Here is a 15,784-nt window from a genome sequence, read left to right on the forward strand (position 1 = left end):
GTTGCGAGTTTTTAATTTGTTGCGTTTTTTTTAATTTTTGCGATTTGCACTTCCCAGCGTACTAAACCCAGCATTTCATGAACACTGTGATGGAGACCTTTGCTTTGTGTAATGTTATAAATACCTGAATAATCCTCAGAGGCTCCGGACTTTTACATAAAGATATTAGAGTATACTCTGATATGAATAACTCTGAATCACTTTATGGTAAATAACACACTATCGGCAAAAAACTGTAAGAGAAGTTTGTAATTAAACATACAAGTGACGACCTTTGACCTTCATCAGGTTTTATGTAATTGTGTCAGAGAAAATCTCATGTGATCTTCATGCAGCTGAGTACATCAAGTGTTTAAAACAGAAACTCTGCAAGTCTGAGATCAGCAGCTTTGAACAAACTGAGGTCCTGTTAATGCTGATATATAGTGACACAGTTACACGGGTGATTAATCCTTTTGAATTTTTGTCTTTAACTTTATCAATAAAACAGCTGCAGCTTTCACTGACAGCACATGTGGTACTTCAACCTTTGTACTGTCAGTTAATCTTGCAGTTAACATGTGAACATGTTGGATGATCTGTCTGCTGTCACTGGGTGGTGCTGAGGTCTGAATCTGAGGGCAGCTCCTGTAATCACAAAGAGACCAGAACCATCACAAACTGAAATATAAAGTTTCTCTCAAATCTGAAATAAAGCTGATCCTTCTGCCCCACACACTCAGGATCTGAAGCTCTTCTCTTACATTTTTTCAGTTCTACAGTTTAATCCACAGTTACTGATTAATGAGGAGTTACTGAAGTACAAGCTTTTCTTCTTTTTTTTAAATTTGGTGTTACTGTCTTTACAGATGTGGCAAGAGACTGAAAACATGCTGTTGTTTGCACATATTTAATAATTAGCCCTTCACAGGAGCTGAAGCCTGTTGCTTTCACAGTATAATACTCATAATAAAAGTACAGTAATGGTAATTAGTGACTGAGCAGCCCAGGGTGTTTCTCTTTCTCTTTAGTCAGGGTAAATTCACTCACCTGCACAGATTAGCTAAACGAACCCTGACAGCCGAGTGCTCATTTTAGCTAGCTAGGTCTCAGGACCTAGCTAAGGACGGTAGTTACGGATTAGCTTACAAACACATTTAACTTACGAAAAAGTGCAGCGGGGCCTCAGGTCCTTCTGTCGGGTAGTCCAGTTTACTGAAGAACACCTCAGGCTGTCAGGTTAAAACACTCGGTCGTGTTTTTGTAGCGTAAACGCTGGGCGTCCTCTCAGAGCCTACGCTCTTTCTGCTATTCCCGAACAGAGATACGCAAGTTTCTCCGTGACCGCAGCTGCCAGTCAAAGCTGCTATGATGACGTTTCACCCCAATTTAATATCACCGCGGTAGGAATTAGAATCAAACTTATGGGAGAGGAGACCCTTCGGACATAAATCAGCGTGATGAGAACTATTGGAAACAAAAGAAAGAATCTTTGGAAAAAATGTATCTGAGGAGAATTAATTTATTTTAGTCTGACCCCAGTCCCATCCGCTAACATTGAGGACGCGTGGTTTATGACCTATACTGCAGCCAGACACCAGGGGGCGATAGAGATGTTTTAGCTTCATTTTTGGGGAGCTGTCGCGTCTTCCATGTTGTCTACAGTCATTGGTCAGTCCCTGCAGAGGCTAAGGCTAGATTTGTGTGCCGGGGGCTGTGCACTGTTTGTGTGCAATGACGCGCTCTCAGTCAAACTTCAGGGTTGCTTCAGGTCCACGACCCCCCATGGACATGTGATTTAAACAAACTCGTCCTGTGAGCTGAGGCAGGGACATGCTCTGATATAATCATTTATGTAAACCGTGAACTCTGGCCGAGAGCTCATCAGCAGCAGCGTGAACATGCACGTCGGGCAACGTCTCTGACACAAACATCCTCCGGCACAGGAGGACGTACTGGCCTCATTGTTCCTGTGTCAGGGATCGGGCCTGAAGGTGACGCTGACAAGTGGTGCAACTCGGCGCCTCCAAGCAAAGATATTTAATCCTTAATGCGCTGCTGAAATGTCTTTGTATCGAACCCCAGGAAAACAGTAGCGAGCTGTGTGGTCTACTGCAAGTTTACAGGAGCTGCTAAACGTAAGTGGCCATAGCAGCTAAATGGTGCAGAAAATAACAGAGTTATGTTTTTTGAACATCCACAGGTGCATTTCTGCAGTGTTTACATTGCCAGAGGCTTTCCTTTTTTTCTGCAGACTGCGAGAGAGAAGAAAGAAACCAAACTGAAGATGCACAGAGACAAATGGACAGCTGACCGTCTCCATATTTTTTTTTTTTGGGGGGGGGGGGGCTGAGCCTGAAGCCTCTACTCTCTCATCTCGTGTGCAGTCTTCAATGTTTAGGACGATCCTGTCCTAAACATCTGTACTTGGTTGCTCTGATTTTGCTCCCCTCACTTCTGCCTCTCTGTTTTTAAATATGAATGGGAACCAGAGCTGCTTTAAATATGAATTTTGATAACAGCGTTCATGTTTTTAAATGTGACATAGGTCTAAAGGAGTCGTCAGACGGCACTGATCATGTTCACAGCTGCACTTCACACAGCATAAAAAAAGAAGAACGCTCCTCCGCTCTCACTGAATATAGTTCAGTCTCTGAGCATTTTCATTACGTTCAGTGACGCAAAGAGGAAATAAACATGTGGAGCAAAATCTGGTTGGGGTCCAGGGATGAGGCGGGACGGGCCGTCGTGGACAAATCAGGTCTTAATTTGGACAAACGAAGCAGTTAGTGTGCTTGTTGGAGCGCAGCGCTTCCAACTCTCCTGCTCCTCCCACTTGATTGCTTCCCTTTGCTCAGCTCTTATCCAGCAGATATGCATCGCGTGGGTGACGGATGCTCTTATTCTTTCTTCCACGACTGCAGATTTAGCTGATACTGGCACCTTTAAACACAGGCCCTTATCACAGAGATAACGCTGCTCTGAGAGCAGCAGGCGGCACTTTGAATGTACAAAAAAATCTAGGGGAAACAGATTACACCTCCACAAAGTTAGAGTCGACAAAGCCATGGAGGTCTTTTTCTTCTTTTCCTTTCACGTCCTTTGTAGAAAATGTCACCTTTAAAGACAGCAGAGATGTTTACCTGTTGAGCAAATGCAGCACTGCAGAACGCCGGCCTTGAAGTCTGCAGGCAGAAAAAACATAGAGCAGAACAAAGAATAGAAATGAAAGGAGAGCATGGCTGTTCCACACATTTATCCACTTGGCTAATAACAATAAGTACAGCCCCCACCAACACCACTACAGCTTCCAAACTTCCTCGTTTCCCATGAATAATGGTGGAGATCAGCCCAGCGTGTCTGTATCAATAGAGGGGGATCTGGTACATCCACGCGCACACACACACACACACACCCGCAACACACAGACACATACTCTGGATTTATTCTCCAATTATTTTACCGGTGTCCTCACTGGGGTCCTCGATGTAGTGGAAGCCGCTGCAGCCTGCATGTGAGCGGTGTGAACAGTGGTTCATCTGCTTCAGACTCATGCAGCGACAGGAAGTCACATGGCAGGCAAAGCCAGGGCGTGACTCGTATTCTCTGATTAACAACGCAATTTACCGACGCACAAACATGCGGCGGGCATGACGTTAACATATTCAGAGCGTGGCTCGTGACTCCCAGTGTCTCAGTCTCATTCGCAGAGCTAACGTTAACATTGCTAAGAGCAGCAGGTGAGTACCTGTGTTGCTGCAGGTGAGTTAGCCACAACTCGTCCACCATTTTGACAGCTTTCTGTCACAAAGACAGAGGTGTGTAAGTATGTTAGTATGTTATGTTAGTAAAATATGAATGTTGTAACCATTGACTGTAGAAAACATGGATGACGTGACAGCTCCCCAAAAATGAAGCCAAAACGTCTCTATCGCCCCCTGGTGTCTGGCTGCAGTATAGGTCATAAACTGCACCTCCTCCATGTTAGCGAATTTTCCTCAGATACATTTTTTCCAAAGATTCCTTCTTTTATTATCAATAGTTCTCATCACGCTGATTTATGTCCAAGGGGTCTCCTTCCCCATAAGTTTGATTCTAATTCCTAACGGGGCAATGTTAAATTGGGGTGAAACGTCATCATAGCAGCTTTGACTGGCAGCTGCAGTCATGGAGAAACTTGTGTATCTCTGTTCGGGAATAGCAGATAGAGCGTAGGCTCTGAGGAGGGCCAGCGTTTACGTTACGAAAACACGACCGAGTGTTTTAACTAGTGATGTGCAATACCACTGATTTTCTTTCCGATCCGATACCAAGTAAAATTCAAGGTGGTATCGATGATACTGATCCGATACCGATACAATAAATAAAATACGTTTTTGTGCAAAGTATCTTTTATTGTATCTCAAATTATAGCATCATAATGACTACAGGACATCAGATTACTTGTTCTTATCACTTAATAATGCAGAATTCATCATACAGAAATAAAAAAAATCTGAAGTTGTGTGCTATTTGAGCATGTTACCTGCCTGCAGCACTAAAGGACTCCGTGAGAGACGTCTGTCTCGCCCTAGCAGCACCTGTCCCTGTCCACTCCTCCTCTTCAGTTCACCTCAACATACGCTCGTCATTTTCTGTGATATGATTTACTCTGAGATGTTTGACAAGGTTAGTGGTGTTGCCACAACACCTCACTTTCTTGCCACATGTATCGCAAACCACGTCTCGGCTGTTTGTGGATGTAAAATACGTCAGCACATGACTCCAATTATGCTCAGCCATTGTTGTGAGTGCGCATGCCAAGCGGCTGCGACACATTTATACAGCCGTATTTCGCACATGACTATGAAAGGTGGAAGAGGAAGTAGTTCCTTCCAATGTAGACAATCCGAATGATATAGTTTCTTTCCACTGTGTTCTTGTTAATGATAAACTACAAATTTACCCTAAATTACTAAAATATCCATATTTTAATGTGAGAATTGATTCTAGAACATAAATGACTGGTATCGGAGGAATCGATATTTCAGTATTGATCCGTACATCACTAGTTTTAACCTTACAGCCTGAGGTGTCCTTCAGTAAACTGGACTACCTGACAGAAGGCAAGGCAAGTTTATTTATATAGCACAATTCAACAACAAGGTGATTCAAAGTGCTTTACAGAGACATTAAAAAACAAAAACAATACAAAGCATGATTTAAAATTGATTAAAAAAACAGTAGATAAAATCAGAACACTAGATAAAATCAGTAGTTAAAATATACGTTTTGAAATTTAAGCTTAAAAGTGTGGATTTGGTGCTTTATTCAAATGCAGCTGAGAATAGGTGAGTCTTCAACCTGGATTTAAATAAACTGAGTGTTTCAGCTGATCTGAGGCTTTCTGGGAGTTTGTTCCAGATATATGGAGTATAAAAGCTGAATGCAGCTTCTCCATGTCTGGTTCTGACTCTGGGAACTGATAAAAAACCAGATCCAGATGACCTGAGGGATCTGGAAGGTTCATACTAGGTCAGGAGGTCACTGATGTATTTTGGTCCTAAACCATTCAGAGCTTTATAGACCAGCATCAGAACTTTAAAGTCTATCCTCAAGGACCCGAGGCCCCGCTGCACTTTTTCGGTAAGTTAAATGTGTTTATAAGCTAATCCCTAACTACCGTCCTTAGCTAGTTCCTGAGACCCAGCTAGCTAAGATGAGGACTCGGCTGTCAGGGAAACTTGTTTTTGTTCGTTCATTTAGCTAATCCTTGCAGGTGAATGAATTTACCCCGACTAAAGAAATCAAGAGAAACGTCCGGGCTGATAAGTCACTTATTACCGTTACTGTACTTTTATTACAAGTAGGGATGCACCGATACCGATACTGGTATCGGGTATCGGGGCCGATACTGTAAAATGTGTGTGTACTCATACTCATAAAAGTTAACCGATACCATGAACCGATACTAACTTATTTCATTAATCAGAGGGTGGCTTGTCATTTTTGTTGTAGTTTTTTAGATTGGCCACTAGGGGGACATCCCGCGCTAAACAGGCACAGGGTTAGACGAGTCAGACTGGTAGCTCCAGTTAAAAAAAAGAGAAACTGGAGGCTGCTGTAGCTAGGCTAAACAAAATGTCAGCAGTGTGGACCGGCACAGCCAACTTTAACTCAGGTTTTGGAAAAGCGATGAAAAATGTCGAGAGAAAATACACGGGCAGTTAAAATAACAGAGGCTCTGACTCATTTTATTGCTCTGGATGACTTTCACTTGAAATTTTTTTGTGGTCATTTTTATTAAGATATTATTTATTATCAGCAGAGAATAAAATAAAACCTGTCTTCCAATTCATTGCATTTGTGTGTGTGTGTGTGTGGTAGAAGTATCGGTTTTTGTACTCTGTATCGGCAAGTACTCAGATCCAAGTATCGGTATCGTATCGGTTTGAAAAAATTGGTATCGTTCCATCCCTAATTACAAGTATTATACTGTAAATGCAACAGGCTGCACCCTGCTGCAGCTCCTGTACAGAGCTGATTATTACATATGTGCAAACAACAGCATGTTTTCAGTCTCCACATGTGTAAAGACAGTAACACCATTTTTTTTAAGCTTGTACTTCAGTAACTCCTCATTAATCAGTAACTGTGGATTAAACTGTAGAACTGAAAAAAATGTAAGAGAAAAGCTTCAGATCCTGAGTGTGTGGGACAGAAGGATCAGCTTTATTTCAGATTTGAGAGAAACTTTATATTTCAGTTTGTGAGGATTCTGTTCTCTTTGTGATTACAGCAGCTGATTTTCTCTGACACAATTAAATAAAACCTGATGAAGGTCAAAGGTCGTCAGTTGTATGTTGAACTACAAACTTGTCATCTGGAATTCTTTCACAGTTTTTGCAGATAGTGTGTTATTTACCATAAAGTGATTCAGAGTTATTCATACCAGAGTAAACAGAGAGGATAATATATTTTTAAATATATAACTTTCTACAGGACTGAATATAATATCTTTATGTAAAAGTCTAAAGCCTCTGGGGAGTATCCGAGTATTTATAACATTACACAAACCAAAGGTCTCATCTCAGTGTTGATGAAATGCTGGGTTTGTCCATCTTCTGAGATGGGCCTTTGGTGAAGCTCTGAAGATTTCCCTGTGAGGGAGCTGCTGGTGAAGATCATGAGTCCTCATTGATCAATGCAATAAGCTTTAGTCTTCCTGGTGTTTCTTAAATGAAGCCTCTCTCAGTGGGTCAACAGAACATCTGGCACAGGACAGCTGTGATGAAAGAATAGGAAGAAGTTTCTCCAAACCTCTGGACTCAGGAAACCCAGCTTAGTCCTGATGGTCTCCCTCACTAGTTTCTCTCCAGGGTGAATGTAGCTGTTGATATAATATGGACTCTAATATTAAATGAAAAGAACAAATTACAATACACTACTGAAACGTTCTGCTGATGTTTTTAAAGTTTCCATGTTACCAGGCTGTAGAGGGCTCTGAAGATTTAAACAGTTTTAGATCCATTACACTCACAGTCTTATGTTAAAATCTCAAAGGACAGCATTATATTTTTGATATTAACAGTAACTCTGGGCCTCTGTAGAGTGTGCAGCTGATCTCATCGCTGTCTAAAAATGGATAAAAAACAAACAAACAAAGAAGTGCTGAATCCTTCAATAACACAGACTATTAGAGTAACAGGTGTGTAACATCACTAACTAGCTAGCAACAAGCCCCCAACACATTGCGTATGCTAGCGGCTAATCTAGCAAACGAATTAACAACAGAGTGATTTTAGATGTCAACTATAAGATGATGAGCTGTGTGTCTTTTTTATAACAGTGACATGGTTGTATTTACCTTAATTAAACGAGTCGTCAGTCGTGGTAAACCAGCAAAAAAACTCGAGCAGCCGGGCTACGTAAAAGTGTAGGGGGGCGTGTTTGCGGTCACGTCCAGCGGGTGTGTGGGCGGGAGCATTACACAGTCGCTCCACCTCAAGTCACTACTGCGCAGACTCTGGCTCCAAAAATGCAAGATGGCAGCCTCCACAAGCGGGGTATTTTGGCTTCATTTTTGCACAATGGGAGGAGGCGGTGTCGCGTCGTCCATGTTTTCTACAGTCATTGGTTGTAACTGGTGTTAGCGAAGGCACTAGTGCTGATGTCTCTTCAATAAGACACTAAAATGTTGCTCATCAACACCAGAAGTACAATTATTTTCTCCTACACTACACAGGACACACCTAAAACCCACTGCTGCCCCTTGGTAGGCTTCCAGATGAGGGGTATCCATACAGAGACAGAACTGAGGATGAACTGAGGGAGTGCACTGAGGGTGCCCTGGATATTAACAGGTGGATGATTTTCATTCCTCCATTTTTTTATTCTTAACACCAGGCAGACAGAAGGAGTTAAAAGCTTTCATTTATGAGCTGCTCCACAAAAGATCTTTGAAATCAGTTGCTTTTATGGAGCACTTGGCTGCTAAAGCTCAAAGGAGTGGTGTTTCTGAGCTGGTGGAGACCAAAACCAGAGCTAAAAACATCTTAGACATAAACTCAGTTACTGCAGATCTAAAGCTGTAAAGAATACCCACAGCATGTGCTTTCACCCTGTTTGTGCCGGCACAGGTCTGTGGCTCACAGCGCTGGCTTCAGACAGGGAAGGCAGGTGACCTCCTGAGGCTCGCGGCCTGTCTCATTAACACCTGAGTGATTCCACTGGCCTTGGACTCGGAGAGGCACAGAGACGGAACGCTGAGCAGTGATCACAGCTCCCCTCCAGGCTCTGCATCGTCTCCTCGATGCAGAGCCTTTTATTACGTTTCAGCACGGAGCATTTTATTTTTAGCTGCTCCCACCATAGACATCTCACGCACACACACACACATATACAAATATACATATACAAACTTGCACGCACACATATACACACACACACACACATGCACGTACACACACACACATGCACAATCACGCACAGACACACATACACACACGCTGCATACATTACAGATGCCGAGTCTGCAGGGCTGTCCAGGGTTTCATGTTGTTCAAAGCTTCCCTGCAGGGCGCTCTGTGTGACACGGGGGGAAGTTTAATTAAAAGCTTTAAGCTTTAAGGATCCTGACAAACTAGTAAAGACAGTTCAGCTGCGTTTACATTTACAGCAATCAGACATGTGGATGGCGAGGTTTCTTAGTTTTTCTTTTTTTCTTCTTCTGCATTTTGAAACCAGCATCCTCTGCGTTTCCTGCTCTATCAGGGACACTCCAGTGATCTGTACAAACTTTGAACTTCATTATGAATATTTTACTACATGCAATTTTTTGTTTAGTGTTACCCAAGTTACTAGGTCGTCAACAAAACCCACACAATTTGAACCAATCTGTCTCCACAACCTGGCAAACCAGACCCCAATTCAGTCTCAGACAGAATGAAAGATGGCGGCCTTGAGCTGAGTGTTTTTCATCATCACCATCTTAGTGTTCTTAAACCTGATGTGAGGAACAAGGCTGGATCTGACTGTGAAACACACAGTCATTGGTTAACTCCACAGATCATGATAGATTATGGATTACTTACTCCAAGATGGCAGGCATGACAGCTTCATGGGTTACAATCTTTCAATCTGAGGTAAATTTACAGTTAAAGCAGTTTAAAATTTCAAGTTAGAACTGGGCACAGTACCATTACTACAGCTGTGATAGTTGGCCCTGGACAGGAAACAGCATTGCGCTGCTTTACGTGTGTATTAACATAGGAATTTTATATTGAAATGAATTGAAACATCTGTCAAAGGCATTTTACACTGTGGATCATATGTTTAAAAAAAGTATTTATGCTGATTTTCGTGTTAAATGGTTTTGAAATTATCTGGTAAATCAAAATCAGTGTGTTCATGCAGAGGAATATAAATCTGCAGCGTTTCTATTTTACTTTCTATTTTTCTGAGTGATTTCAGTAATAATCACTTTATGCTGATGATACTGTCATATACACACATGCTCGAACTTGATACTGCATTTCACTCATTGCTAACTGCTTTCCTGCATTTAAAGTTTTATTTTTATTATTGTTATTATTATTGTTGTTGTTGTGATGATGATGATGATTATTATTATTATTGGCAGTCACACCTCATTTTTCCATGAGGATCCCCTGGATCATCTTTCTTTGACTCTTAGAATGACCAGAACTGACAAAAAGGATCCAGGGGTCAGGGGTCAAGGGTCAGGATTTCTTTACTACTCACTGTTTTTGCAACCACAGCTGTCGCCCCCTGCTGGTCACTAAACAGACTGCAGGTTTCATGCTGAGGCTTCCCTTTTCCTTGCCGACCTACACACGCCCATGTAAATCATCGAAGCCCCCTACGTGCTGTTGTGTTTTTCAGGATTCTTCCTCCTTGAGCTTTTCGGTGTTTAACTAGACCTGCAGCTTTGAGAGAGCCTGTATCGAGGCATCGTTCATCCAGTGTTGTCTCACAGCTGTTATAACTCAGCTCCATAAGTTCAGCTGAAATGTGTTTTGGTTTGGCCTTTTCTGCACCTCCCGGTGCCACTAAAACATATAATAAAGAAGGACGAGTGGAGCTGTAGGTGCACGTTAGAAACTCTGTTTTCTGGACTTTAATTTCCAAAATGAGCTTCATGTTTTATTCAGTGAGACTTGAAACCGGCAACTGAACCATAAACTCATCAGGAAGGTGAGCAGTGGGCTCATTTCTCACACTTGGATCCAATCAGACTTTGAAATGCAGGTTTGTCTCTGTGCTGCTTTCATCTGTTTTATTGGATTGCGCCTCTTTGTAGTCATCTGAGATTCATCTTAATTGTCTTTGAGTCTCTTTTCAGCCTTTGCATCGCTTTCTGTTTATTTTCCTTCTGATTTGTGGGTTTGCATCTCTGTGGTCCTGCAGCTCTTTCTGGCTTCAGTCAATCTACAGGAAGTATTTGCAGTCGGAGGCTCTGGGCTTCACGTCAGTGTGTGCCGTGTGTTCAGCATCGAGCTTCCTCCTAAATCACCAAACCTCATCACCTCTCTGATCGTCATCGTTCAGTGTGAGAAAACACTGCCTCAGAGCCTGTTGTGGGGTTTCTCTCCTTTCGGGTCAACGGCTGATAGAAACATGCCTGACAGCAAGCGTGATGTAAATAATTACAGGGTGTCGGAGGGGAGTGGGTATGTATGGGTAGTTAGAGCCATGTTAATGCATTCATGTTTTCTTTCTGTGTTCTCTCGACTCTCAAACGAGTTAATCACCAATCCCAAACTCTAAATCCTTAACGCAGACTTTATTCTGCTCATCTCTATCTGTTTTTAACTCTGGACTCTCCTCACACAGCTTCTTATGATTCACAGCTGAAACACGCAACTTTCTTCTGACTGGCTGCCCTTCCTGATCAAGAGTAGGTGGGGCCAGTGTGTTATATCCCTCTCTGTGATGTCACATTGAGGTAACAGTAGAAAAAACTGTGTGAAGCCAAGTTGAGGATTTTCACGGAGAAACACAAAGTAATAAAGGGGTGAATCCAAATTAGTGTTTAGGAGGAAAATGTTACTGACATTAAAAAATCATAGAAATGTTCTCAGTGTTTAAATGAACTCACATTTTGCCAGCTGTATGTTGTCAAACTATGTTTTTAAACACTTAATATCTGAAATTTTATATTTTTAGACTTTGGTGATGATGTGACAAATGACAACAAGGCTTAAAATCCTCTGCAGATCATCTCTCCCCCGCCTCCCGCTCTAGCACTCATCCTGTCCCAGCGGGGCTTAAATTGTGATGTAAATGAAGCAGGAGCTGAACACGTGGTATCTGATTTATCATATTTAATGTTTCAGAGGTTTCATTTATTACGGTTATTTTTAGGCTCTGCTCCCACATCACATTTCACAGTGCAGAGTTATCTGCGGGAAACACGACCCTCACACATCTACGTCGGTATTTCTCAGACAAATAACGACGACCTTCCTGCAGCCACACGTCGCCGTCGGAGTGATGAGCGGCCTGATGGCGAGTGTGTGCGTCGCAGCGGCCGCCATGATTGTTGCTGACATCTATGAGTTATCTCTCACTCTGAAGCACGATTTCCTCTTTCTGACCCTTGCTCAGGTCATCAATCCCTCTGATGTTTGTGTTCCTGTATGTGTGTGTGTCCCTGTGTGTGTGTTCTGATGGTACTGCAGTATTTAGGAATTCTTCCACCTCCTATTGCTCCTTCCTGTCTAGTTGCTATTTCCAACCGTTTAATCCCCTCTGCCTCCTCTCACTTCCTCCTTTCCAATTTCACTGTGTCAACAGCAGCTTGTGGTTGCCGTGCATGGTTGCTGTGCACGAGCAGCCACTGGATGCTCTTAAAGGTAAAACATGTGGTGAGTTGTTGTAAATGTTAAGTTTAGAGTTTGTTTGGTGGGTGTGACTTGAAACATCACCTGCTTTGCCACACTGCCAGCGTCACTGTGGGTCAGCTATGTCCATGTGATGCCCACCAGTGGAATGAAAAGTTCCAAAACAGTAAAGTGAACATAAGCCAACATGTTACTGCTCTGAAGGTCACCTGCTCCAGGTCCACTTCATCTGCATAGTGGAAATCTCACAAAAACATCTCAGACCTGTGAGACTCAGAGGTGTGCGATTTGGAGGTATCGTCTGATAAAGTCTGATGTACAGCTGTACAGCTGTACCTGTGAACCACAGCTCCTTCGCCTACCCCTGATTGGACAGCTTCCAAACTCACCCTGCCTTTTTTACACTGCTTTTCTGTCCTTGTGCGTTTGTTTTTATTTATTTATTTATTTATTTAGGGAACACAGCTGAACTCTATGATGAAAATGACCCCTGCTGTGCCCGTGACCTGCTGGATGTTCAGAAATCATCAGAATCAGAAATAAAAAGGTTCATGTCTAGTTTCCTGTTCATGGATCAGTTCTGTGAAGACTTGGTTTAATTTGAACTTTGTTGCTCTTGATTCAGATTTGATTTCTTGTAAGAGCACAAACATCCCAGAGATGGAGACAGCTGCAGAGATATTTCTGCTGAAGCTGGAAAGATGTGGATCCAGCTCAGTGGAGACACAGGTCTCCACAGACCTCCGTTAGAGCCCTCCGAGACCTCTGTTTCCATTTCAAGAGGTCTCTGAGTTTCAGTGGAGACCTCAGAGGTTGGTGGAGGACCTCTGTCTCCACTGGAGACCTCTCAGTGGAGACAGAGATCCTCACTGTGGTTGCCTGTGTTCACATTTGAAGTTTCTCCTAATTGGCAGTCTTATAGCAGAAGAACTCTAAGGTCAAATTAAGCCTCAGAGGTTCTTCTGCAGTTCCATGATGGTTGAGAGGTCAACCAAAATCTTCTGTAGGTTTAAACAGTCTCTGGCGAGTCCCAGAGCTCAGCTCCATGATCTGTTTCTTATCTTGCTGTGTTAGCAGAGAAGACTTTCTTTAATTTGAGTTGTGCACAAACCTCCCAGAACTCGTTGGTCTGATAGCCGAGGAGATGCTGGATGAAAGAACGAATCTTCTTTTTAAGAGCCTGAAAACGATTCAGCAGACCTGCAGCTCCTATATGTTTGTGTCTGTGCCGTCCAATAGGATATCTTTATCTTCTTCCTTCATTTGCATTCAAGTGTTTGATTGGCCGTCGGATTGGCACATCACACCGAGAAGAACAGAAGATGCTACAGACAGATGGACGAGCTGAACCGCTGGGCTCAGACTTAATGAGGCAGGAGCGAGAAAGCCGGCCCTCACACACATGTTGCTATAGTGACAGCAAAAACAGTGTGTTTACTCCCAGATATTTCAGACATACCAAACCTCACACACAGACACACACACTTGCACACACAGGCACACATTCACGCACACACACAGACACACACTTGCACTCGCACACACACTCGCACACGCACACACTCGCGCATACACACACACACGAACTCGCGCACACACACACACTTGCACACACACACACACAATCGCGCGTACACACACAGGCACACATTACTGTACATGTTGTTTGAGTCTCTGGATCTTTTATAACTGAAGCAGCTCTGATTTTTATTACAGGTCAGACACTTTCTCTCAGCATCAGTGACAGATTTCATTTTTTGTTTCACTGTTTTAACAAAGAAAAAATAAAAATATGTAATATGCTATAACTTATCTGGGCTCACAGTCTCTGAGGTGCACACACTTGCATAAAAGATGGATTTCGCCTGCTGGTCAGTCAGTTCTCCAGCTTAGTGTTACGCTTTGTGATACAGCCCTTGTGTGCCTGTATTAAAGTGGAATTTAATGTATTTTATTTGAAATTCCAAATAATGATGCTGTAACTGAATGGAAGACATTTGTTAGTAACTTTATGTAGTGCATGAGTAATTTCTGTGTAGTTTCTTGGTAATTTTGTGGAAAAACAAACAATATTTCTTCATCTTTTTAAATTTGATTTAAATATGTTGTACTTTTTGGAGCTGAATTATGGAGCGGCTTCACCTTCAAGCTGTTGGACAGGGATGGAGTCACAAATGAAACTGTATAAAAAAACTGGCTCGATTATGAACATAAAACCTCTTAAAATTAGGCAAAGTTCAGGCGCTCCATAATACAGCCTGGCTGAGCCCCAGAAAGTACCGCGTTGCTGTAAATGTTCCAGATGTGATGTGAAACCTGATGGGCACTGCACACTCAGCCACAGTTCCCATGTGTTTACCTGGTTCTTTCAGGGAGTCCACCTTTAACAGGAGGTGTAGTGCATTACAGGTCCGAGGTAATGCTGTGAGGGGGGGTCTGCATTACTGTGGCACGTTTCATTACAATAAAAAGCATTGGAGGGGACTGTTGTTGTGATATAAAAATAAAACTGTGAGGCAGCCAGTGGTGGACCAATCCCGGTGTCTGATTATGAACAGAGCTGGGTCACATGGATCTGACCTCATTTTTATGTGAACACGGCTCTCGCCTCTGCTTCTGATTTGAACCTGGATCCCTCATCGTTCAGGCCCAGTCTGTTGAGTTCACTGCTATACAAAAGCGTGGTAAGATCCACCACAGACACCCCACCAGCACCTTAACTTATTAATGAAAGCAGGTCTAATGAACATTGTAATCAGTCCTCATGCATAATTTGTATGCAAATGTAAACCTGAGAACATGGCTTCCTGTCCGTGGTGGAAGCTGCAGCCCCCGACGCCGTATCAAAGTTTCACGTTCAGCGTGTAACAATGTGGACAAATATTTGATTATTTCTGATATAATTAGAGGTTTTCTCAGGCTGACTGGGCACCGCTTTTCTTCTGTTTTGAAAGTGCACAATAGTATCATAAGGACCTTTGCTCGTTTATGAGCACGAGTCTAATTAAAATTGTAATCAACCTTCAGAATCACGCATAATTTCCCAGTAAATGTGGGATGTAAACCTGAGAACATGACTTCCTGTCCTCAGTGGCACCTCCTGAATATTAGCATGATATTAAAGTTTCACACTCAGCTTGTTACCTTGTGAAAATTATTTTATTAATAATGTGATTATATATTTTTCTCAAGATATTGTTCTGCTTCCTTTCCTGTTCTTCAACCTCAGATTGTTTAGTTTTGCTTTCAGCCTTTCCGACTTGGACTCAGGTTTGTCTCAGTTAATGAGGGGAAGACTGTCCTTCCAGTCTCTTCACTTATCGCAGGACTACAAAGCCATACACAAATCCTTTATCCTGGTTCTTCCTGGAAGATCCTTTTATACTAAATGAGATTTATAGTATCTCCAGAAAGATCTGTTCCTGCGTCAAAACGCCATCCAGGTAGTCATCCATGGAAAG

The sequence above is a fragment of the Neolamprologus brichardi genome, chromosome 7, assembly GCF_056152115.1.
Source record: "Neolamprologus brichardi isolate AB-2024 chromosome 7, ASM5615211v1, whole genome shotgun sequence".
Classification (NCBI taxonomy): Eukaryota; Metazoa; Chordata; class Actinopteri; order Cichliformes; family Cichlidae; genus Neolamprologus; species Neolamprologus brichardi.